Source organism: Phocoena phocoena, chromosome 20, assembly GCF_963924675.1.
Source record: "Phocoena phocoena chromosome 20, mPhoPho1.1, whole genome shotgun sequence".
In the NCBI taxonomy this organism is placed as follows: Eukaryota; Metazoa; Chordata; class Mammalia; order Artiodactyla; family Phocoenidae; genus Phocoena; species Phocoena phocoena.
This window is the reverse complement of record NC_089238.1, coordinates 43,714,733-43,740,305: the sequence shown is the minus strand read 5'-3', so window position 1 is coordinate 43,740,305 and position 25,573 is coordinate 43,714,733.

Sequence of the window (25,573 nt, the reverse complement as noted above, 5' to 3'; positions counted from 1 at the left end):
TTGTCCTTTTGTGTCTGGTTTATTTCACTGAGCATAATGTTTCCAAGGTTCATCTATGTTGTGGAATGTATGGGAACTTCATTCCTTTTTATGGCTGAATAATATTCCCCCGTATGGATATACCACATTTTGTTTATCCATTCATCTGTTCATGGCCATTTGGGTTGTTTCTAGCTTTTGTCTATGAGCATTGTTTCTGGCTTTTGGCTGTGAATTGGTCTATGACAAACCGAGTCCCTAGTATACAGGTACTAATATATTTTTTCATTAAAGGTCATTGCCCATTATACACACTGATCTACCTTCATCTCGAATGCTCTGCTTGTTAGCTTGGCAGAGCTGGCCTGGGCACACATGGCAAAGCCATTCATGCCTGGTAATTACTCTCCAGCCATCCTGTCAGCACTGCCACCTAAGAGCACTTCTTGTAGTCACCTTCTGGCATCACTGAGCCTGGTGCCAGTTGTGAATTCTGCACCAGTAGGTTCCAGTCTCTGCATTGGACTTGATAAAACACGCTGCTTCTCAAGTATGATGAAGAACAAATTAAGAAACAGAATAATCTGGCATGAGTGAAATTCCCTTTCAATCATGTCAGCCAGAGCAGATGTTGTCATGAAATTTGATGTTATGGATTTACTTCCTAATATAAAGTCTAAGAGGGAAAACAGCATAAGAGCTGAAATGTGAATTGGACATGTCTACAGAGTGTGAATTGGATTCAAGACAAAATATTGTGAATGGTTAATAGGGTCAGTCTAAGTATACTTGCTGAAATAATCTCTTGGATATGCAAATATTCTGAGAACTACACTGTCAAATATCTATTGTATCCTCTTATCTATGTGTTCACAGAACTGCTACATGTTATAACAAACGAAAAATGTGAATTTAAAAAATAATGTCACCCTAAAATAATACTTTACTTTGAAGAGTAATTTTTGTTGTCAGGGTTTTTTTTTTTTAACTTTTGTCACACACCAGCCAACCAGGTTCTTAAAACAGCATTATTTGGAAATAATAAGAGGTGAACTTTGTGCACCCTGTTCCCAGCAGATACAGAAGTGGGGTTGGGGGTAGGCAGGGAGTGGGGACAGGTCACATGCTCAACTTGATCTGGGTCCCTCAGTCTGCCGTTAGCATCTGCCATGCCTTGGTATTATTGCAATGGACCTTTTCCTTCTACTATCTGGGGTCCCTTCAGTGGAATACCTTTTCCTGGGAACACTGTCTTGAGGACTTGAGATGTTAGCTACATGTTCACCATCTCACTATAATAATCAGCCGATTACACCTGAGGATGGGGGCAAGGAGAATTAGGACAAAGGACACTTGGAGAGAAGCCTTTGGTTTCACTGTTGGTAATTTCCAGGATTTCACCATCAAACTGCTCACTAAAACCCTTAGCGAGTAACCAAACTGTGAGCTTCATTTAGTTTCTTTCCCTCTCCTTTTCCTAATTTCTGCGAGTTGGGCTGGTGAGCAGGAAGAAAAAATTTAAAAATGGTCAGCAGATGGATGGCCCTTACCCCCACCCCCCACTCATGTCCTACAGAAGTTCCCTCCCCCGTCCCCTCTTCTCCCTCCCCCACCAGTTTGCAGACACTTACTCATCCATGTTTCCCCAGCACTTTGAACTTCCCTCTGTGATAGCACTTCTCATGTTGCATGACAGTTCATTTGTTTTTGTATATGAACTCCTCAGGGCGGGGATTAGGTCTCATAACTCTTTCTGTCCCAATCACAGTGCTTGGAAAATTCTAAGAGCTTGATGAACATTTTCTGGGTTTGATGAAATAACAAGTTTTGTTTACAGAGTTTTTTGTTTTTACATAAGATCATCTTCCTGGATCTGAGGACCAAACTAGGGTTGTTCTGGTGGATACTGTGAGAAAGACATAGAAACCAAGACCAGGAGTTTAGTGATTTGGCTAAAGTCCCAAGGTAACTGGGGGGGGGGGGGTCTCCTGATGCCTCTTGTCAAACCCCTTGTCTCATGGCTTCTCATGGAGTATTTGGTGATGTGAACTCAAAGGAAGAAATGGCCAAGTCTCTTTGGGACAAAGTCAATTGATAGGGGAGATTATGAAAGACATCTGTCTCCACCTGGAGCATTAGGTGGGTCTCCAGAGGCCAGCCACTGAAACTATTTCCAAAATAATGGGGCAAAATGATGTGTTTAGCTTCCACACCTTGGAATTAGGTACTACCTATGGATTTAAATGTGACCATTTGGGCAAATCTCTCAGTGAAGTGCTGAGGACATTTTCTTTTTGAGGGACTCTGGAAAAATGCTCACCAATTAAGGCAGGCTGACTTACAGTTCATAGACTTAGCTATATAGACAATGGAATATTACTCAGCCATAAAAAGGAACAAAATTGGGTCATTCGTAGAGATGTGGATGGACCTGGAGTCTGTCATACAGAGTGAAGTAAACCAGAAAGAGAAGAACATATATCATATATTAATGCATATATGTAGAATCTAGAAAAATGGTACAGATGAACCTATTTGCAGGGCAGGAATAGAGATGTAGATGGAGAAGACGGACATGTGGACACAGGAGGGGGGAAGGGGAGGGTGGAACAAATTGAAAGATTAGAATGGACGTATATACACTACCATGTGTAAAATAGACAGCTAGTGGGAACAAGCTATAAAGCACAGGAAGCTCAGCTCGGTGCTCTGTGATGACCTAGATGGGTGGGATCGGGGCAGGGGGAGGGAGGTCCAAGAGGGAGGGCATATAGGTATACATATAGCTGAGTCACTGCATGTACAGCAGAAACTAACACAACATTGTAAAGCAGTTATACTCCAATAAAAAAAAAATAATGGGAACAAACAGAGCATCCAGAGAACAACTGCCTCTGGGCTGCAGCTGACTTGAGGTGTTGACCTGCTCTGCACTCTCTCCACCTGGCTAAGTCCCAGTCAACTTTCAACACATAGCTGAAGTCTCACTGACTTTAGGAAGCCTCCCTTGGCCATCCCTTCAACCCTGCCCTCTGCCCCCCAGTGTGCTCCCACAGTGTTTCACGTTCATTTCCGTCATTACACTGTAGAGTTTGTCCCTCACTTGACTGTGTGCTCCCTGAAGGCAGGGGCCTGTCCAATATGTCTGTCACTGGGCCATTCTGAGAGCACATGAGATGATGTAAGTGTCCTGCAGAGGGACCGTGACCACCAGATATCAGCTTACAATACCCAGCCATTCATTGTGCTTGGTGACACAAATTCTTCCATAAATACATCGTCGGCCACTGTTTTTTTTTTTTTGTTAACGATTTCTGTTTGCTAATTCTACAAAACAACAACAAAAAAAACAAACAAAAACACTTTCCTGGTCTTCTAGGTCAAAATGTGTTCTCGTGGCCTTCAAGACCTTTAAGATTGAGATTTCTGGGGCTTCCCTGGTGGTGCAGTGGTTGAGGGTCCGCCGGCCGATGCAGGGGACACGGGTTCGTGCCCCGGTCCGGGAAGATCCCACGTGCCGCGGAGCGGCTGGGCCCGTGAGCCATGGCCGCTGGGCCTGCATGTCTGGGGTCTGTGCTCCACAACGGAAGAGGCCACAACAGTGAGAGGCCCGTGTACCGCAAAAAAAAAATAATAATTGAGATTTCTTTGGATTCAGTCTACCCGCTGACTCCTCATCTCTCTCACTTCACCATGTACATGCTGACCTACCATCTCCAACCTCTGTGCTTTTGCACACACAGTCTCCTCTGCCTAGAACGCCAGCCCCAGAACCAGGAGAATCCCCTCCATCATCCAAAACCCAGATCACATGGCCCTCTGAAGCCTCCCCAGACTCCTTTCCCCAGGTCATGTTAGGCTTTTCTCCTCTTGGTTCCCTGGGCTTCTGCTACTGCCTGACCTTTCTCATCATGCTCTGATTATTTGTTTCCTTTAATTAAAGTGCAAGCTCTCTAAGGGCAAGGATCTTGTTCTTTATTCCCGCACGCTGTGCCAGGGGCTAGGTGGCTGGATGAATTTTTTTTTAATTAATTAATTAATTAAAAAATTTTATTTATTATTTATTTTTGGCTGCGTTGGGTCTTTGTTGCTGTGCACAGGCTTTCTCTAGTTGCGGTGAGCGGGGGTTACTCTTTGTTGCGGTACGCGGGCTTCTCATTGCGGTGGCTTCTCTCGTTGCAGAGCACAGGCTCTAGGCATGCAGGCTTCAGTAGTTGTGGCACACGGGCTTCAGTAGTTGTGGCTTGCAGGCCCTAGAGCACAGGCTCAGTAGTTGTGGCGCACGGGCTTAGTTGCTCCGTGGCACATGGGATCTTCCCAGACCAGGGCCCAAACCCATGTCCCCTGCATTGGCAGGCGGGTTCTTAACTGCTGCGGTACCAGGGAAGCTCTGGATGAATGTCTGTGAAAGAAGAATCTGTATAATTTTCCGTTTAATGAAGTTGAAGTTCTTTACCAGCTCTGAGAAGACTTTAAATGTACACTGGTTTTTGTATGGTGTCAGCTTTTGGTTTCCAGGACTTTTGTTCTAACAAAAGGAGAATGAGAACCCAGGAATAAGCAAGTTGCAAAGGTACAAACTTTCCTTCTCTAAGGGCCATAAAAGGTTGAGCGCTGAGACAGCTGCCATCCTGCTGTCCAATTTCACCCTGTTTATTGTAGTCTTGGGCCTAATCAAGATGGCCGATGTGACATTTGCAACTAGTTTTATGCAAGATGCAAAATCTTGTGCAACAATAACCAGAAAAACTGTTGCAATTCTATGCAAATTGGAAAAAACTGGGGGCTGATTTGGCCTTTGCAGATGTGACTTCATTTCTTTGTCTCCATCATTCATCACAGAGGCCCTGCTTTGGAAACTTTAAGTAATTAAAACATCTATCAACTATCCATCGACAGCGATGGCGATGTGCCTGTGTGTAGTCAGTCGGTTCCATTCCAAGGGTGTTCTCATGTGATAATTATGTAACAACACACTTTGTCACTATGAGGGTAATGAGAAATGGTCATGACACTGTTATCTTATCAGGCATTATTAAGTTTTGCTAATGGATGAGACTTTCTATCTCACTTTAGTTCTATCTAACTTTCTATCTCACTGATTGGCCAGTAGAGTCACTTGCAACACCAAAAAGCAAGTGTTTAAATATATATTTTTAAATTAATTACTACTTAGTTTTATTTATTTATACCCAGCCTTACAAAGAAAGAAAAAGGATTTAAGGAAGCTTCGAAGACACAGAGAGGTCCATGTTACAAGCGGGTGTCTAAATGGAAGCCCTTTAGGCAACCAACAGACGCTGTCACGACTACATACTATGAGATATCACTTTACTGACACATTTGTCTTTCCTGACTCACCCAACAAGGGTGATAATTCCCGCCTCTGTACCAGCCCTGTGCCCTGAATAAACCTATTCTGTAGTGTAGCTCCTATCATATTGCAAGTCTTTATACCCATGTCTGTGAGCATCTTGGGGGCAGGACCCTGGCTTATTTACTTTTGTACCTCATGTACCTAGTACGGCTCTTCAATTAAGCAAGTTGATGATGAGGATGATGTGTAGTATTGGGTAGACTCAGTTTTAGATGTGCCCTTTCCCCCCAGATTCCCTTTTCAGCCCATCCCTGAGCACACCCACCAGTACCCCTCTGGCTGTCCCTCCTACTTCCCCATCAATCTCTTCCCCATCAGGCCCTGTTCGCAAGGGGCACAGTCCTGCACTGAGTCTAGTCATCTCTGCTGTGGTTATAACAGGGTTAAAGTTGAGCTTTCTAATCGCTCCCATGAGGTCTTATTACCTGTTGATTAGGTCCTTTTGGGATCAGCATCAAACTGACAACAATAATAAACACTCCCTTCTTGGAACTCAGTAATGACCCTGCCTGCCCCACAGGCCTGGTGGCTGTGGGGAGGGGCACTGTGTGGGCCTGGAAATGGCAGGCCATGCTAGGGGGCATTTCCTGGAGATTTGGTGGTGCAGGCGCAGAGGTACAGCTAACAAGCTGACGGGCACCAGCTTGAGATTTTTGCCTGGCTGGAGGCACCTCTGTTGTTACAGCACAAGGTGCTCAGAGGACCCTCCACAGCCAGCCCAAGGACTTGAGTGATGGAGCTGGGTGGTTTTTCCACAGGACTTGAGGAATTTCTGGAGAATGGCCCTGTAACTGTTTCATGTGTATTTCTCCAAACTTTTTTCTATGTGCATATAAATGTGAATGAGTGTGTGTGTGTGTTAGTTTTAGTGTTCTTATTATAAAAATGCAATCATACTAAACATTTTGTTTGGCAAATTGCTTTTTTGTTCACCCAACCATCTCTCTTGGACACCTTTCCCTATCAGTGCTTAAAGTTTTGCCTCAGATAATGTGACCTACAAGGGCTTAATTTCCAAAACACACAAACAGCTCATACAATGCAATAACAACAACAACAAAAAAACTCAATCAAAAAATGAGCAGAAGGGCTTCCCTGGTGGCGCAGTGGTTGAGAGTCCGCCTGCCGATGCAGGGGACGCGGGTTCGTGCCCCGGTCCGGGAGGATCCCACGTGCCGCAGAGTGGCTGGGCCCGTGAGCCATGGCCGCTGAGCCTGCGTGTCTGGAGCCTGTGCTCCGCAGTGGGAGAGGCCACAACAGTGAGAGGCCCGCGTACCGCAAAAAAAAAAAAAAAAAAAAAAAGAGCAGAAGACCTAAATAGACACTTCTCCAAAGAAGACATACAGATGGCCAACAGGCACGTGAAAAAACGCTGAACATCGCTAATTATTAGAGAAATGCAAATCAAAAGTACAATGAGGTACCCCCTCACACCGGTCAGAATGGCCATCATTAAAGGTCTACAAATAACAAATGCTGGAGAGGGTGTGGAGAAAAGGGAACCCTCCTGCACTGTTGGTGGGAATGTAAATTGGTGCAGCCACTATGGAGGTTCCTCAAAAAACTAAAAATAGAGTTGTCATATGATCCTGCAATCCCACAACTGGGCATGTATCTGGAGAAAACTGTAATTCGAAAAGGTACAGCACCCCAGTGTTCATTGCAGCATTATTTACAATAGCCAAGACATGGAAGCGACCTAAATGTCCATCATCAGATGAATGGATAAAGAAGATGTGGAATACATACACAATGGAATACTACTCAGCCATAAAAAGGAATGAAATAATGCCATTTGCAGCAACATGGGTGGACCTAGAGATTATCATACTAAGTGAAGTAAGTCAGAAAGAGAAAGACAAATATCATATGATATCACTTTGTGTAGAATCTAAAATAAGACACAAATGAACTTATCTACAAAACAGAAACAGACTCATAGACGTAGAGAACAGACTTGTGGTTGTCAAGGGGGAGAGGGGGTGGGGGACGGATGGATTGGGAGTTTGGAATTAGTAGATGCAAACTATTATATATCAAATGGATAAACAACAAGGTTCTACTGTATAGCACAGGGAACTATATTCAATATCCTATGGTAAACCATAATGAAAAAGAATCTGAAAAAGAACATATATATATGTATAACTGAATCACTTTGCTGTACAGTAGAAATTAACACAACATTGTAAATTCAACTATACTTCAATAAAATAAATTTTAAAAAAGCTTTGCCTTAATGTGATAAAGAACATTACAATAATCCAGAATAAGAACAAAGCAAAATACATTTAACCATTCTCTTGTTGTTGAACATTTCAACCATCTCCAATTTCTCGGTATTACAAATAAAGCTACAATGACATCCTTATACATTTTCTCGTGTACTTGTGTAAGTGTATATTGTGAATGGTTGTGCCTATTTGCCCACCTAACAGTAATGTCTAAGTGTGTCCTTTCTGTGGCTCCTGGTTAGTATAATTTTACTTATTTGTGACAATTTAATTGTAATAAAATATATCTCAGTGATATTTTAATTTGATTTTCCCTGACATTGCATTTATTATGGAATTAAAAATATGTAATTCAAACCTAAAGAAAAATTATAAGAATAATCCAAAGAATTTCCATGTATCCTTTATACAAGTTCACCAGTTCTTTACATTTTGTCCCATTTGTTTTAGTATTTTTTTTCTCTTTTTATATCTGTGCTATCCAATATGGTAGCCACTAGCCACACATAGCTATTTATATTTAAATTGAATTAAATTAATAATTCAGCTCTTCAGTTGCATTAGCTATATTTCAAGTGCTTGGTGGTCATGTGAAGCTCTTGGCTTCCATATTGTCAGAGCAGGTATAGAACATTTCCAATCAATGATTGGAAAAATGAACGAATGAGTGAATTTCTGTGCCACCTCTTATTTCATTCTAATTCTAATTATTCTAATCATCATACCTCCTCATTCCCTGAAATCAAAACAGAGGAGGGCAACAGATGATTATTTTGGAAACATACTTTCAAGAAGACACCTAAGAAAATGTATTAATGTAGGGCTGTAGACTGGCACCACCATCTTTGGAAGACATTGTGGCAATCAATATTTAGAAGAAGACGTCTTCTTTGCCCTAGCGATTTCACTTCTTAGGACCTACACCAGAGAAATTCACGCATATCTGCACAACAAAACAAGCGTAAGGATGTTCGCTGCAGTGTTGTTTGTAATAGGAAAATAAAGAAATAGCCTACAGTCAATCAGTAGGGGAATGGTTAAAAAATGCATGTGGTTATATCCATGTCAGTTCATTTAAACGTTTAAGAAATAGTTGTAACTGTTAACATAGTAGTAAAAACACCTCTTATGTGACGGGTAATGTTAGAGGTTTAAGGGACAAAGAAATGAAGACAACATCTCTTATTGAGCCTGTATTTTGGTAGAAGGATTATGGAATGCACAGCGGCAGGTAGAAAAAATGAGATGGGGCTCTACATAATGACAACAAAAGATCTCCAGAGCATTTTAAACAGCAAAGAAACAAACAGGCAAGCTGCAAAATAATAACAGTCAGGATATATTTTATGTTTAAAATCACAAAATCAATCTAGACATTTCTGTATGTACACATATGCATGTGAATGAAAGTTTTTCCTTTTGGTCTGAACGGACACACGCCAAGCTGTTACTACCTCTGGGACTGAGTTTTGTTTTATCCTATCTTGCTTGATTTTGTTTCTTCTATGAGAATGCTTTCATGCATTGCTAGTGAAATTAAAAGTAAATAACTAAGCACACGAATGGGAAGCCTAATCGTCAGGCAGCGAAGGGGAAACAGCCGCTACCTAAGCATTAGAGAACCGAATGCAGTTACTACAGCATAACCAGAACAAAGATTGGCCTGTAGACTCTTGCCATTCATAGGAAACAGCACCAACCAGTACATGAAATGCTGTGCTCTCACCAGCTTCAACTACCAAGCTTTATTATTTATCCTAAGTCTTAGCAGTTTCAATATTCTCTAGGAGGAAAGAAGGAAATTAATATTCACTGTATACTTAACACCTTCCAAACACTTGTCCTATTTACTATTTCATTCTGTGCCGGGAACTTCAGAAAGTATTACTATCCCTCCATTTTAAAGATGGAAAAACCAAGGCTCAGAAGGTTTAACATGCTTGTGCAAAGTCTTGAATACACCAGCTAGCAGGTGATGGAGGCTAATTCAGATTCAGTCCTTCCCAACCCCCGAAACTCACTGACTCTGCCTTTCAAGAATCCCTTAAGGATGGCTGGAGAGCGGGTTTGCAGCTTCAGGATCTCAGTGTCTGTCCTGGGTGTCTGTCTCCTTGTCCTTTTCCTCGATTTTTAGGGATGCTCTAGAACAAGCTTTGGGTAATGCCCTGGGCATGTTTGACACACTTCTCTCCAGAGTACCCCCATTTTTCTCTGTTCCCATCTGCCCATGGTATCCCATCTCAAGAGAGAGAAATAAGGAACAGTGTCAATGAAGAAGAGAGGATGAGATAGTCAGAGAAAGAGAGGCAGGAGACCACAGAGGAGTCGATAAATAGAAGACAGAGAAAATGAGCCGGGGAGGGGAGGGGTTGGACCTGTGATACAACGAACTATGGGAATCTCGGTGTCATGAATACAAGGATGACAACAAAGCCACGCAGGAAGGATTAAAAAATAATAAACACTTTTACTTGGGGCTTCCCTGGTGAAGCAGTGGTTGAGAGTCCGCCTGCCGATGCAGGGGACGCGGGTTTGTGCCCCGGTCCGGGAAGATCCCACATGCCGCGGAGCGGCTGGGCCCGTGAGCCACGGCCGCTGAGCCTGTGCGTCCGGAGCCTGTGCTCCGCAGTGGGAGAGGCCACAACAGTGAGAGGCCCGCGTACCGCAAAAAAAAAAAAAAAAAAAAAATAATAAACACTTTTCTTAATAGGATGGGAAGGGGGAGGTTAGTGAAGGGTGGAGAGGAGAGAAGCGCCCCAGACACCACCCACTTTCCTTCTGCGTCGAGGGGAGCTGGTGGAGGGTCCCCAGATGCTGCCCTGGCTGACCAGGAGGGAAGTCTGCAGCCCCTCTGGATTCGGGCGTGGCAGGGCCCCTCCACACCCCGGGAACATGCTCCACACTTGAGGCCCAGACGCCCGCAGAAGACCTGCACCTTTTATGTAACTGTCTTAGGGATTTTCAAAGTTTGCCCTTGGCCTGAAAGTCTCTGGGCATCCATGCAAAATGATGAAACAAATTAAACAGTGCAGCAGCAAACCACGGGAGAAAGGGTGAGGGGAGAAGAGAGAGAGACAGAGACACACAGAGAGAGAAAGAAAAGCAGTTAGGACAAGAGACAAACTGGAAGGAAGACAACGGGAGAAAAGAGGAAAGATGACAGGAAAAAGAGATGATAAGAAACAAGGAGAGAGGGAGAGAAGCTGGCAGAAAGAAGGGAAGGGGAGGGAAGGGAGGAAGGAAGGTGTTTTATATTCCTAGAAAGGAATGTATAATAATATGTAAGAATAATATACAAGAATATAAGACTGTTCCCCATATCCTGAAGGTCAGTAAGTCTGGCTGGGAAATAAAGAACAAGTTCTAGTTGAGGGTTAGCAAAAGCCCTGAGGAAGTACGAGAACTTCTGCCAGCTTCCACAAAGCTGCCTCCCAGAAATTAAAAATCCAGGGCCAGTCATTGTACACATGGCCCACGTCTATCCATGCTCATGTCCACATTACAGCGTAGAGAATGAGGCTTCATCCAAGGTGTTGCTTTAATGTGAGTAATTACAATTAAGCAAGAACTCCCGTGGGATATTATCACATACATCTACTACGTGAACTACCGGGGTGAGGTAAGGAGGCAAGTGCCACAAATACACAGGAAGGAATGTTCCAGAAGAGATAACAGGCAGTGGAATCAAACATGGATGGGAGGTCTTGATTCCTACAGATGGGCTCCATACACAGAAGCAGGGAGGCCAGAGGGTTCCCAGGAGATGAGATTGGAACATGGCGAAAATCCTGACCTACCTCATCCTAGGCTCTCCTAGCACATCCTGTTAAACAGTCGCTAAGAAAGGGAGACTCACATGCTTTGTGAAATTGTACGTGGTAGCTGTCTAAGGGCTAGAAGAAATGATAAGAATCTCTCTATCCAAGGCTATTATTTTTATTTGCTTCAAAGCAGAGGCTAAAATGAAGGGGGAGGCCATTAGACTAGGCCTCAACTAAGGTAGTGCTTTCAAACTCTGGGTGTGACCCATTCGCGGGTTGTAAAATCAGGTTGGTGTTTGGTGACCAGCTTTTCTTTTCTTCCTAATAGAATAGAAAATATCAGCAAGTACCTCGTGTAGTGAGGGTAAATACTGTTGCATGAAACTTTTGATCTGGCTACATATGCATACATATTAATACACATACATGCATAATTGTATACTGGGTTGTGAAGTACAGTTCATTTCTTATCATGAGTCGTGGCCTAAAAGTTTTTGTTTTGTTTTGGCCATGCCACACGGCTTGTACGATCTTAGTTCCCCTACCAGGGACTGAACCCGTGTCCTTGGGCGTGAAAGCGCGGAGTCCTAACCACGGGACTGCCAGGGAATACCCTATGGCCTAAAAGTTTGAAAGCCAGTAGTCTAGATGTATCAATGAAGCATAGAGGCTTTCGGCTAGAAAATAGAAATTTCCAGGTTTGAAATGTATGATCAAACAGAACCTCTGGCTGTGGTTGCTGTCCAATGGAGTTGACCAGAAGCAAAAGATGGAAAGCCCTTTAACTTTTCTTGAGGTGTGTCTGCCACAGAAACTCCATGAATGGAGGACAGTAGTTTGCAATTGCTCAAATCTTAGGAAAACTTTAGGATAATCCCTAGTGCCCAAACTTGCACCAAGCGGTTGTGCACTGCTAAAGCAGTATCATTCCCAGAGAGCACATCCTTCCAGCTCCTTTCTCAGATATGCTCATAGAGGACAAACGGAAAGAGGTGATCCTCATTGGTCTATGCTGGATACCAATAATTCTTTCCACTGTCAAGAGCCTTAGTTATTTCTGTTCTGTAGGATATGCTATGCTCTTTTCCCTGTTTTTCCAAACAGACTTTTTCTTGTACACATCCTGTTCTTTATCCACTGTATTGGGGGTACTGGGGGTAGATAACTTATCATTTAACCACAGGTCACTGAACCACAGGAGCTACCTCTAGCTTTCAAGGAAAGAGATTTCACAGGATGTAGTTATATGAACCTTTGGGTTCTTTCCATTTGAGTTGCATGAACTTTTATGTGTTTTTTGGGCATTTGGGAAAGTCTTTCTGTGGACGATGGGCATGAATGGGTGTTGAGTGGGCACCCAAAGGGGTAGACTGTAGCTGGCATTTGTCAGTTGCCACCGGGCATCTGTGTCCTCCTCTCCCACCTTAACAGCATCTAGATTTTCCTCTGGATAACTGCACCCGCATGCAGCCTATGGACTTCGTGGGCTGTTCCAGCCGTGAGCTCCGATGACTTGAGTCAGTGAGCACCTTTCATTTCCCGGATTACAGCTGTTCCTTCAGGGGTGGGCATAGTGTCCTGGGATGGCCCCATCAGGTATATTTCAGGAATCCTACTTGGAATGATGGTATGAAACACTCTCTACCACTGACATAAATGAGGGAACATGGGGCTCCAAACTTGGCCGGCAGGCGTCCTAAGACTCCAAGGGGAACAGGCTTTAGGACAAGGTCAACATTGTGGTTGACAGAGTGGAGGGGAAGAAGAGCTCTGGCCCTTCTTTATACTCTTGAGCACTTGAACCAACCAGCCACGTGGCCTGCCTTACCTCTGGACTGTTCCCTGTGAGCCAGTAAGGCCCCCTCACCGAAGCATGCTTGAGGTGACTTCTGTTGGTTGTAGGAAATACATACTTCCTCCACTCCATACTTTGTTTTGCCAAGCTCCATCATCTCAGATGTGGACTTGCTGAGCCTCTGTCCTAAGCTTCCAGGAGGGTGGTTTCCTTCAAAATAGGGTTTAGTGGCCTCAGCCAGGGCCTACACCTGAGACTTGTCTCTGTGCCCAACTTCCCTCATATATTAAGTACATTCTTATGAAACACATGATCCTTGATTCTTTTGGAGCACTCAAGGCTCATTTGACTGTCTCTTGCCTCTTCCTCCACATTTAGCTCATTTCCCACCACTAGCCTTGCCCATTATGCCACAGTAATACTAAACAGCTCCGTCCAAACCCCATACAATTTTATATGCCTTTGCTGACACTGTTTATTTTTTCCTGCCAAGAATGCCCAATCCTCTCCACTTTCTTTGCTTCTCATCTATTTATCCTTTTAGACCTGTGTTCTCCAATATGGTAGCCGCAAGTCACACATAGCTACCGAGTTCTTGAAATGTGGCTAGTAGAAGTGAAAAACTGAATTTTTAATTTTATGCCATTTAAATTAATTTAAATTAAAAAATATATATGGAACAATATAAAATATGTTTCTATTAAACACACCTTTATTGCTTTGATAGGACTACATTTTACTTTAACTGTTGAGAAGTTGGTGTCCAAATTGAGATGTTCTGTAACTATAAAATACACACTGGATTTCAAAGACTTTGTACAATAAAAAGAATGTAGGGCTTCCCCGGTGGCACAGTGGTTGAGAGTCCGCCTGCCGATGCAGGGGACACGGGTTCGTGCCCTGGTCCGGGAAGATCCCACATGCCGCGGAGCGGCTGGGCCCGTGAGCCATGGCCGCTGAGCCTGCGCGTCCGGAGCCTGTGCTCCGCAATGGGAGAGGCCACAACGGTGAGAGGCCCGCGTACCGCAGGAATAAAAAAAAGAAAAAAAAAAAGAAAAAGAATGTAAAATATCTCGTTAATAATTTTTATATTGATTAGGTAGTGATATAGCAATATCTTGGATATATTGGTTTTAATAATATATGTTAAGATGATTTTCTCCTGTATATTTTCACTTTTTAAATGTGGTTACTGGAAAATTTTAAATTACATACATGGCTGGTAGTATACTTCTACTGGGACAGCACTGGACTAGACCCTACCAGGTTTCATCTCCTTGAGAAACCCTTCCCTGGTCACCCAGGCTAGGTGCAGTGGCTTCCTGGCTTCTCATGACACCCTCTTACATAGTACTTATGTCATTAACCAATACGGTCTCTTCATGTGTCTGTCTCCCTCCCACCTATCCCCAGACTATAAGTTTCTCAAGGGCAGGGACCATGTTTTATTTTCCAGGGCCTGCACAGTGCCTGGCACATAGTAGGTACTCAGTAAATACTTGTGAAATAAACTAATGAATGGCTAACCACATCAAGTTCATGATATCACAGGTATTTCAAAGAGAACTTCCACGCACAACTACTTTCTAGATTGATATGCTATCTTAGGGCTTCCTGCAGGTCCAGTCTTTTGGCTGAGTCTCTTGGTTACTATGTGCAGTGCCCAACCTGGGGGGCTGTACAGAGCAGCCCTATAGGCTAACCTTTCAGCCTTTCCTAGAACCCTGATCCTGAGAGGGTACCAGATGGGTGCAGAGCGGGAATGGGCAGACAAGGATGAGCTCCAAGAGGAATGGAGGGAAAAAAAGAGGAAGTGAGGAATGCAGGAAGCAAGCCTTGTCCCTCTGCCTTCTGTGGCAAAGTGAGCTGAGCATTGCTGCCAAGCAAACAGTGGTGTCGAAGGCCGGGGAGGAGAAGCAGGGCTGGCTGTGGTATGCCACTGGGTGGAGTTAAAATTTATAACAAGGGAGAGGCAACTGAAGAAAAGAAAGATTCTTTTAAAAATTCTGCTGAAGCCTAATTAGAAAAAAATTCCATTCCCTCATGCTAAGTTTTAAGAGACTTCCCTTTCAGAATTATTTTCAGTCTGGTAGTAACAGGCAGGAAGAGCATCAGATGTTCACCAAGCTATAAAGCGGATACTCCCCACCCCCTAAACACAGAACCTGCCCATATTGCTTTTCTGACTTGGGTTATGAGGATACAGGATATGAAGTTGTCAAGGCATAGATCTTTCCAGATAGGAGTGTCCCTTGTGGTAGATTGAAAACAGAATGGCTGAAGTATTTTGCAGCTGTTCCCACCAAAGAAGTGGAGTAGATTTTGCCAGGCCTTGAATCTGGGTTATACCCATGGGACATTAGACAGCCTGATGCAACCAGAGGCTTGAAAAGTGCTTGAACACTGAGGCTTGCCCTCTTTTGCTCTTTTTGGAGCCCAGCCACCATGTGAAGAAGTCTAGGCTAACCTGCTAGATACTGGGGACATGTAGCTGGTTACCCCTGTGGATACCCCCTATATGCTAGACATGTATGTGACACCACCAGGGACCACCAGGCCTCAGAAAATCCTCCAGCTGACTGCACCATACAAGCAAAACTGGGCAAATCCAGCAGAAGAACTTCCCAGCTGAGCCCAGCCCAAATCGCCAACCCCCAGAATGGTGGGCCAATAAGTGATTGTTGTTTGAGGCCTCTAAGTTTTGAGGTGTTCTTTCATGTGGCAAAAGCAAACTAATATATTCTGACAAAGAGGCGTGGAAATCCATAAAGAAATAGCCACCTTATTATAACAGAGTGATTCAGAGTATGGGCTTTGGAGACAGGCAGACGTGGTTCCAACACTCGCATGATGTGCTCTCGGGCATCTTTGGTAAAAATGACAGTACCTACTTCATAGGGTTGTAATGAGAACTGTGTCACCCAGCGTGGCACATTGGAATTAAGATAATTTGGGGATAGTTTATAGAGGAACAATTGTATTTACAAAGGTGTGCTCAGGGTTCAGGGACCCACAAGGGAGAGTGCAGTGCCCTGGGGCCATGTTATCACCGCAGGTGTGAAGAGACAAGGAGGTGACCAAGAGCTGGAGACACAGCAGGCAGGATCAAGAGGGCCACCTGGCAGGAGCCATGACCTTGAGTTGAGAGACGAAGCTGCTCCGCAGTGACACGTCTGAGAAGGAGCTGGAGGAATAAAAACTCTGACCCACACTTTTTCCTCCTTATTTCCTGCCAGTGTTCCTTGTTGGCCAAATCCAGCTGGGAGCCACTGGACATACAGATCAGCCTCCTGTACAAAAAGTAAGGTGACGAAGGAGGGAGAGTAGATCTGGGGTGAATAATGTGCATAAAAGAACTGAGTATGCTAACACATATATATGGAATTTAAGGGAAAAAAATGTCATGAAGAACCTAGGGGTAAGACAGGAATAAAGACGCAGACCTACTGGAGAACGGACTTGAGGATATGGGGAGGGGGAAGGGTGAGTTTTGACAGGGCGAGAGAGAGTCATGGACATATACACACTAACAAACGTAGTAAGGTAGATAGCTGGGGGGAAGCAGCCGCAAGGCACAGGGATATTGGCTCGGTGCTTTGTGACAGCCTGGAGGGGTGGGATGGGGAGAGTGGGAGGGAGGGAGACGCAAGAGGGAAGACATATGGGAACATATGTATATGTATAGCTGATTCACTTTGTTATAAAGCAGAAACTAACACACCATTGTAAAGCAATTATACCCCAATAAAGATGTTTAAAAAAAAAAAAAAGAACTGAGCACGTACCTGACACCCAGTAATTATGATGAATTATCATTCATCTATAAACAAGGTCTATAAGAGGCAGAAAAGGAAATGAGTATTTTTTGCTAGGGTGACCTAGAGAATATTCATGGACAAGATATGCTTTGGAGGGATTGGGAAAATAATAACAAAATGATAAGAGCAAATATTTATTTGGAATTTACTATGTGCAGGTACCATTCTTTACACCTTATGTATGTTAATTTATTTAATCTTCATAACTATCTTATGGGGTAAGTACTATTATTATCCCTATTACACAGGTGAGAAATTGAGGCAGAGAGAAGTTAGATAACCCAACTGAGGTCACACAGCTAATAAGTAAGGGAGCCAGGATTTGAACCCATTTCGAAGGCAGTGTGGGGCGTGACTTTTTGTTTTTTTAGGCACAGAGCTAGAAAACTCTTATAGAGGAAGTAGGGAGTTATCCAGGTGGAGTAGAGTGCGGGGTTTCTGCCAGAGGATAGCAAGAGACAGTCTGGAGAGAGCGAGGTAAGGACCAGACTACTGAAGACCAGAATGATAGGCTGAGGAATCTGCCTTTATTCTGATGAGCGACGGGAAGCCACTGAGGATTTCTGAGAAGAGAAAGGCAATCACAGCAGAGTGCAAGGAAGATAAATCTTTGCGCGGCATGAAATTAACAAAGCAGGGAACAACGGGAAGCCAGGCAACCAGCTAGAAGATACTGCAGTAGTCCAAGCACCAGGAGATGAGGGCTTGAATAAGATGACAACACCGAGATGAAGGGCAGGATGTTGGAACTGCACGCAAGGGAAGGCTCAACAGAACGAGGGGACTGATGAGCTGGGTGTGTCAAGTGGTGGGGGTGCTGGAGAAAGAGAAACAGGACAAGAGGTTTGGGACCCAGGTGAAAGGGTCACGATGGTATCAGATGGACCACTCAGCCACACTTAGTGTACAAGTTGAGAAAAAAGTGTACGTCATCCAGTCTTGCGTTTTTTCTAGTTATAACACAAATGCCATGAAGTTGTACCAACCCCTAATCAATTGCAAAATAACAACTGATTTTGCAATATCAGCTCCTGGCAGATTCACTGGTGAGGCTGGAATGAGGATGGGGAGGAATTCAAGGACTGCCTCCTGTGGTGGTAAGAGACCAGGGTTGCAGGATATTGTGAGATTAGTTCTGGGGAAGCTGGAAGGATGCTTGGTTGCCCGGCGACAATGCTGTCCCCACGGCAGCCCTGGGTTTCCTGCAGTCCCAGATGCATCTTATTAAAAGGAAAGAAGGATGGCTGGCTGACACATTTCCCGAAGTGGCATTTTCAATGTCCCAAGTCTTGGTAACTTGTTTATAAGTGGCACTTACAACATACAAGGGCAGGGGGAAAGTGGGGAGAGGAAGAAAGTTCTCCTAGGGTCTCGAGCACATGAGGAGTTGATCTTGACTCTATGATTTCAGCTCGTCTAACAGACACGGTGTGCAGAGCCTCCTTGAAATCCACCTGAAATGAATTAGCCTAAAGTAAAAGTAGGTGTTTATCTCAAGTCATTGCCTCGAATAGCTGACTACCTGTTGGAAGAAGGTTCTGATCGATGCAGACCAGAGCAGCCGTGCGTGAGCTGTTACACAGCGGTTAGTATTGATCAGAGCTAAAGGCTGCCGATAGGAATGCGGAATGAACTGACAGGCAGAGAAGAGGGAAGGAGGAGGCAGTCTTCGCTGGTGGCAGCCGTACAGGGGAAAGCCGATAAAAAGTCAATTCCACTTAACTGAATGGCTGCTAACTAAATATTTTTGGGGCTACAGCCTTCCCAGGTAGCAGCTGGAGCATCTCTGTTCCAGAACTGAGATATCAAGCAAGAGCTGGGCATCGACAGGTGAGATCACAGGGCCCTGGTGATGGATGGGGGAAGAAGAGAGGCCCCCGAACAGAGGGATGGGTGGCCCTGGTCTTGACTGAGCTGACTGGGTGCACTGGAGGACAGCCATGGACCACGGAATGCTGCTGATGGGAAGGAAAGGGACAAGAGCCAGTCTGGGATTTGTGACACAGTCTCTGATTAATTAGTTCGTTTAAAACCTTGATTCTTTTCTCTGCACTTAAGGGGTATTGAAACTAACTGCTGCAGTAAGAGAAAGTTGACCAAAGGCTGGTCCATTCACAGAGAGAGGCAGAATGGTGCAACGCTGAGCTGCTAAGAGACTGGCTTTGGGAGATTCGGTGCTCACTGACAACTTGTTTTCTGAACTTGCACGTGCTCAGGATTGCACTTCTCTTTCTTGAATTAGGTATGACTATGTAACTTGTTTGGGCCAATGAAATGTGTGTCCCTTCTGGGTGGACATTTAATTGCTAGTGAATAACTTTCCTGCTCTTCGCTTGCCACTGTGATCATAGGTGATTGTGTTCATATGGATAAGAGCAAAACCCCCTGGAATGTTAAGCTAACACATGGATGGTTGTCCAAAACTGCACTGGATTTTGTGTGAGTGAGGAATGAACTTCGATCATGTCATGCTGCTGAACTTTTGGGCCTGTTTGTTACCCAGCATAACCAAACCCTTTCTGACTGGTACAGGGGGATTTTGGTTTTTAGAATCCTGTGTCTACCAGTTGCTAGTAGTTGTGTGATTTGGCCCATTGCTTAATCCACCCATATCTTGGACTATGTATAAAAAGCATATAAAAATAGTAACAACAACAATAAAAATTATGATGTATTGAATGCTTACGAGGTATAAGCATGGCATAGGCTCTGCTTATATTAATTTGTGCAATTCTCAAAGCAGCCCTGCAGTAGGATCTATTATTATCCTCATTTTACAAATGTGGAACTCAAAGCTCAGAGAGGTTAAAAGACTTTCCCATGGTCACACAGCTTGTAAATGACAGGCTAGAATTCAAGCCTAGGCAGATCACTCCAGAACACTTTTTCTTAACCATTTTCCTACCTACCATTTTCCTGGACCTCAGCTTAGTTGCTTAATAAATAACAGGTCTCCCAGTACAGGCTCGGGAAGAAATTCACCAGTTGGCTCACACTCAAGCATTCTATATGGGAGGAGAAGAGAAAAATGTGGCTAGTATTTCTTTTGCTCTCTCACTAGTCTGTCTACACCATGCCTTCCCACAAGTCTCTGTAAGGTCTGAGCCTGTCTGGAATAACCTTCTCCATTTTTTCCCTCAATCTTGGGTTTTTCTAAGGCTCCAGATCAATTCCCTACTCATTCATGATACAAACAAAGAAACTCCTTATCAGTGGAAGAGACTGAATGGACTTCTGTCAAAGGATGCCATTCTGAGGAGTTTCTCATGTATAAAATGGGGGTAATAACCCCCATCTCACTGGGTTGTTATACCATTTTTTCATCTGTTTTTTAACATCATATTCTAGGTTCTAGACACTGTGTTATGTGATTTTATATGTGTGTGTTTGTACACACACATATAAAAGATCTATCTGTCTATCTATCTACCTACCTATCTATCTACTTACCTACCTACCTACTTAACGATCTATCTTTTAATCTTCACAGCAATCCTAGGAGATAGATAACATGTCCATTCTACAGATGAGAAAACTGAGGCTCAGAGAATTTAAATACTTTCCCAGAAGTCACTCAGCTAGAATGAAGGATGGGGAGCTAGTTCAAATTATAATCCCAAAGCTTGGTCTTTTTTCTGTTAAACTCTAGTACCTTTCTCCCTCTTGTGTAGTTAAAATAGAATAAGAAGTTAAGATTCTCTTAGAGTACAGGGCCTGGCACATAATAGCAGCTCAAGAATTGGTAGCATGAATTACGTTCATTCATAAACATTTATTTATTTATTTGTTATTTTACTTTATTTTTTTGCTGTGTGGCTTTGCAATCTTAGTTCCCTGACCAGGGATTGAACCCAGGCCATGGAAGTGAAAGCAATGAGTCCTAACCACTGGACCACCAGGGATCTCCACATAAACATTTATTGAGCAGCTTCTATGCACTAGGTAGTGTGCTCCAAGAAATTCCTAAAGGAATTTTTCAAGGAATTTGAAAACAAACATATAAGGAAATCATTTCTTGTCCCTACTGCCTTTCAAGACACTGTTGGGCTGCCCACAGCGCCAACTCCTTAGAAAGCACCAAACAGAGGGGATCCCAGGCCAAACGAGTGATGGGATACAGGGAGTGGCAGCAGCCCTCATCATGCTGGTGTGCTTTCTCAGTGGGTCTGGGTCCATAACCTGCCTGCAGGCCATCCGGGTAGCTGTGTAGGGGTGCGTGGAGTCCCTGGAGAGCAGAGCAGCGCAGAGCAGTTAAGACCCTGCTGCCTGCTGGGCACCTGCCATTCAGCATCGCAGTCATGCCTCGCAACAACCTTTGGGATGGCGATGAGAGTTGCCTCATGTCCAAAACAGGACCGAGTTTACCCACGACACCACCCTGCCCTTTCTTTCTTTCTTTTTTTTTTTTCTCCCGTTGCGGAGCACAGGCTCCGGACGCGCAGGCTCAGCGGCCACGGCTCACGGGCCCAGCCGCTCCGCGGCATGTGGGATCTTCCCGGACCGGGGCACGAACCCGTGTCCCCTGCGTCGGCAGGCGGACTCTCAACCACTGCGCCACCAGGGAAGCCCTCACACTGCCCTTTCTTTATGACCTTAGGTGAGGAGAAAAGGATGGTGACGGAATTCTCCTTGATCATAGTTAGAATTTACCTGGATTGAAATGTAGATTCCAGCCAGCCCCAGGGGGAGGAGAAAGAGTGCTCTTATTTCATCAGCGGAACCACCGTGAGATCCCCAGGAATAAGGGGACTGACACTACATACCTCCTGCCTTTGTGCCGGGGATCATGCCAGGCTATCTCCTTATACCTTCCCCACATCCTCCCATCAATCACTGACCCCACATGATTGATGAGAAACTGTCTCAAAGAGGTTAAGTGGTGCCTAGGATTGGTCCTTATTTTCTCCGTGCCCTTATGACAACATTTAATAATTTTTCTGAGTAACTGGCCCTTCTAAGTACCTTAATTAGGGAGGTCATCTTTGCTCTCTGCTTGTCAAACGTTAGTTACTTGAGAAATGCCTTCCATTTATTGATATATCAATGTATTGATGTGTGTGTGTGTGTGTGTTTATGTGTGCATGCGTGCCACCTCTATGCTTGGGTTCCTCTCAACCAATATTTTGGGTATATGCCGAGGGGAGTGTGCTCAAGCTATTTTGAGTTTCTGTACTTAACTCCTAGCAACTTTAATAAACTTCATTCCTTTAGGTAGTAGACTTAATATTTTAAGTATGGTTTTAATTATCATCCTTCTCATGTTGAAGGAAAAACCGGGAAAAGGTGGGGGGGAAATCTAACCTATGCGCATTGCCAGTGATTTCACTCTTTGTGAGAGCGAAGGCCAGAATTCCAGAACAGAGAGGCTAGAGTCTCTCTAAATTGTTTCTTCAGGCATGGGCACATGATGCTTAAATCATTTTGAATTTCGCTGGGTTCTATTCTTCTAGCACAGGCCATAAACATTTATCTTTGGGCTTTCCCAGAAATGTGTCTTATGGAAGGGATTAGCTGTTTGCACATTTCAAGTTCCGAAGGTGAACTCCTCTAACCTACCCCACATAATTAAAGTGGAAAATTTCTGGTGGAGAGAGAAAAAAAAAAAACATCAGGGAAAATACCATGTTTGGGAAGAGAGCTGGACTCCTACGGTCTCAAGAGATGGCTCTGCATTCTCGGGCACTTAATTATAACCCATCTCGCTGGGCGCTCTAGTTCTTCCCTCTGCTCTGTCTTATCTCTGCGTTGAGATGATCAGCAGCTTGAGGGCGTGGCACTGGAGTGGGGAGAGTGGTTGGTTTTATGGTATAATATTTAAAAATGACTCAATCTTTAATGTGGAGTATACAAGGAAGAAAAGATCAAGTAACAAAACAGAGCAATAGTTTAATTTTTTCCGATAAATCCTGTTGGTATAAAACAAAACCAATGTGTGGAGCTGGGTTTGAAAACTCAAATAATACAGAAAAAACCAAAATGAACATGAAAACCCCCGCTCTCCTCACCCGCGTTTGGTTCTGCTCTACAATAACTATCACTGTTAACATTTTCTTGTGATTCCTTCTTTCAATTTAAAAAATAAATAAAAAATAAATATATATTTTATATACATATAAAATATATATTTTTTATATATATAAAAAAAAATATATATTCATCGTATAATTTTAGCAGCACCCAGAAAGCCCTCGTTTCTACCTATTGTCTGTCCTCTTTGCTATAATGGCTGATATTTCGCCGTTATAGATTCACTGCTTTCCATGTGTATGCTTAAGGTACTTCTTTTTTTTTAATTTTATTTTTATATTTTATTTTATTTTTTTTTTTTGCGGTACACGGGTCTCTCACTGTTGTGGCCTCTCCCGTTGCGGAGCACAGGCTCTGGACGCGCAGGCTTAGCGGCCATGGCTCACGGGCCCAGCCGCTCCGTGGCATGTGGGATCTTCCTGGACTGGGGCACAAACCCATGTCCCCTGCATCGGCAGGCGGACTCTCAACCACTGCGCCACCAGGGAAGACCTGGAGCAAAATTTGAACCAAGGAAGAGGCAGTCAGGTGCTCTGAGTGGAAGGCAGACTGCTCCTGGGCTAATCAACCTTGGTTTTACATGAAAAGAACCTGGGGTGCTTTAAGATGTTCAGAGTACTGAATCCCACCAACAGAGATTCTGGATGTCCTGGTCTAGGGTACGGTCTGAGCACCCCCTTGATTCTAATATGTAGCCAAGGATAAGAATTACTGGTCTGGGGCTTCCCTGGTGGCGCAGTGGTTGAGAGTCCGCCTGCCGATGCAGGGGACACGGGTTCGTGCCCTGGTCCGGGAAGATCCCACATGCCGCGGAGCGGCTGGGCCCGTGAGCCATGGCCGCCGAGCCTACGCATCCGGAGCCTGTGCTCCGCAACGGGAGAGGCCACAACAGTGAGAGGCCCGCATACCACAAAAAAAAAAAAAAAAAAAAAGAATTACTGGTCTGGTCAGAGTAGCTCTCGGTAAAACCATCAGGTGTGGCAAATTTACTTTGGGGGTCCTTGCTCCCCAACTTCCGTTTTCTCTGTCTCACTGTCTCCAGGACCCTTTCCTATATCTCATCCTGCTGGAACCTGCTTTCAAAGTGTTCCCCAACAAGGTATTAGTCGATAAAAACTTAAGGGTTTAGACCTTCCAGAAGTACATGCATTTTCATATGGGATACTTAAAGTCAAAATGACCTGGAGTAATCTAGCTATAGAGGGGTGAGAGGTGGCTGAGATGCATTTGAGCCAACAGCTTTCTAGTCATCATCACTGTAGTGATAGTCAATACGTATTATGAGCAAAACACTGTTCTAAGTATTCTCTCTCCATATATAAATACATATCTTCACTCACTGAATCCTCCCAATAGCCTTATGAGACAGGTGGCTTGCATTGGATAAACAAGACACAAGAGGGTTGAGTAATATATACAAGGTCCTACAGCCAAGAAATGGTAGAGCCAAGATTTGAACTCAGGAAGTCTGACTCCAGGTACCATCTTTTAACCACTCACTGCTCAAATGACCTCAATGGTCCCTACCAAGGGCAGAATGGAGTCTGAGGTCTAGTTTTGTATCTCCAACAGGAGAAGTTGGGGAGCTTCCCCTTATTTTTCCCTTTCAAAGTCCCTGAGGCAGTACCCTCTATGGGAGATTTTCATTGTTCCTAAATGTCACCCTTCCCTGTGAGAGGGTAATACTTCTCCTGCTTCGTCAACATCAGGCTTGGCCATGTGACTTGTTTTGGCCACCAATAAAATGTGAGAGGAAGTGATGTATGCTACTTCTGAGCAGAAGCCTTAAAAGTCATCATGTTGTTTCTTTTCTCCCTTCTAGCAGGATATTGTTTTGAAGCAAGGGAGGAGCTGCTCCTTCAGACCGGGACTCAGCATAAAGACAAAGTGGAGCAAAGATACAACCATGTAATTTAGATGAAATGGAGCAGGGTGAAACAGAGGGATTACTTTCATGTAATTTTGTACATGAAAAATGTATCTTCATTTTAAGTCACTAAGGCTTGGGGGTTGCTTGTTAATGCAGCATTACCTAGTAAAAACTGACTGATATACCTGCTGAATATCAATATTTTTAAGCTCAAGTGCCAGAAATGCTATAAGGATAATATCCTTAAATAACCAATAAAATACATTATAATTTTTCCAAGAAATATTGCAAATAGGCTCAAAACAGATTTCCACCTTCCACGAATACTTTTTATGCATTGACCCATCCCCATCTCAGAACGCTAAGAGATCTGAAGCATTTGCCTAGCTCAGTACATCCAGAATTCATTCACCAGCCCAATACTTACAAAAGGAATCAGAAAGAAAGGATGAAGTAGATTGAGTTATTTTAGGCTTGAGGGCATTGGATAGCATGGGAGAGAAAAAGTGTCTATTTTCCTTTATAGATGGGAATTAGTGGCAAGACTTGATGAAACTCTCCCTTATCTGCGACAGAGAATGAAAGAATCCTTAGTATAAATTCTGTGTTCCATGCTTCAGAATCTGTTGCTCCTTTTAATTCCCAACTTCTTGCTTCGGTCTCATACAGTTTACAAACTTATGGCCCATGAGCTGAATGTGGCATGTTGAAT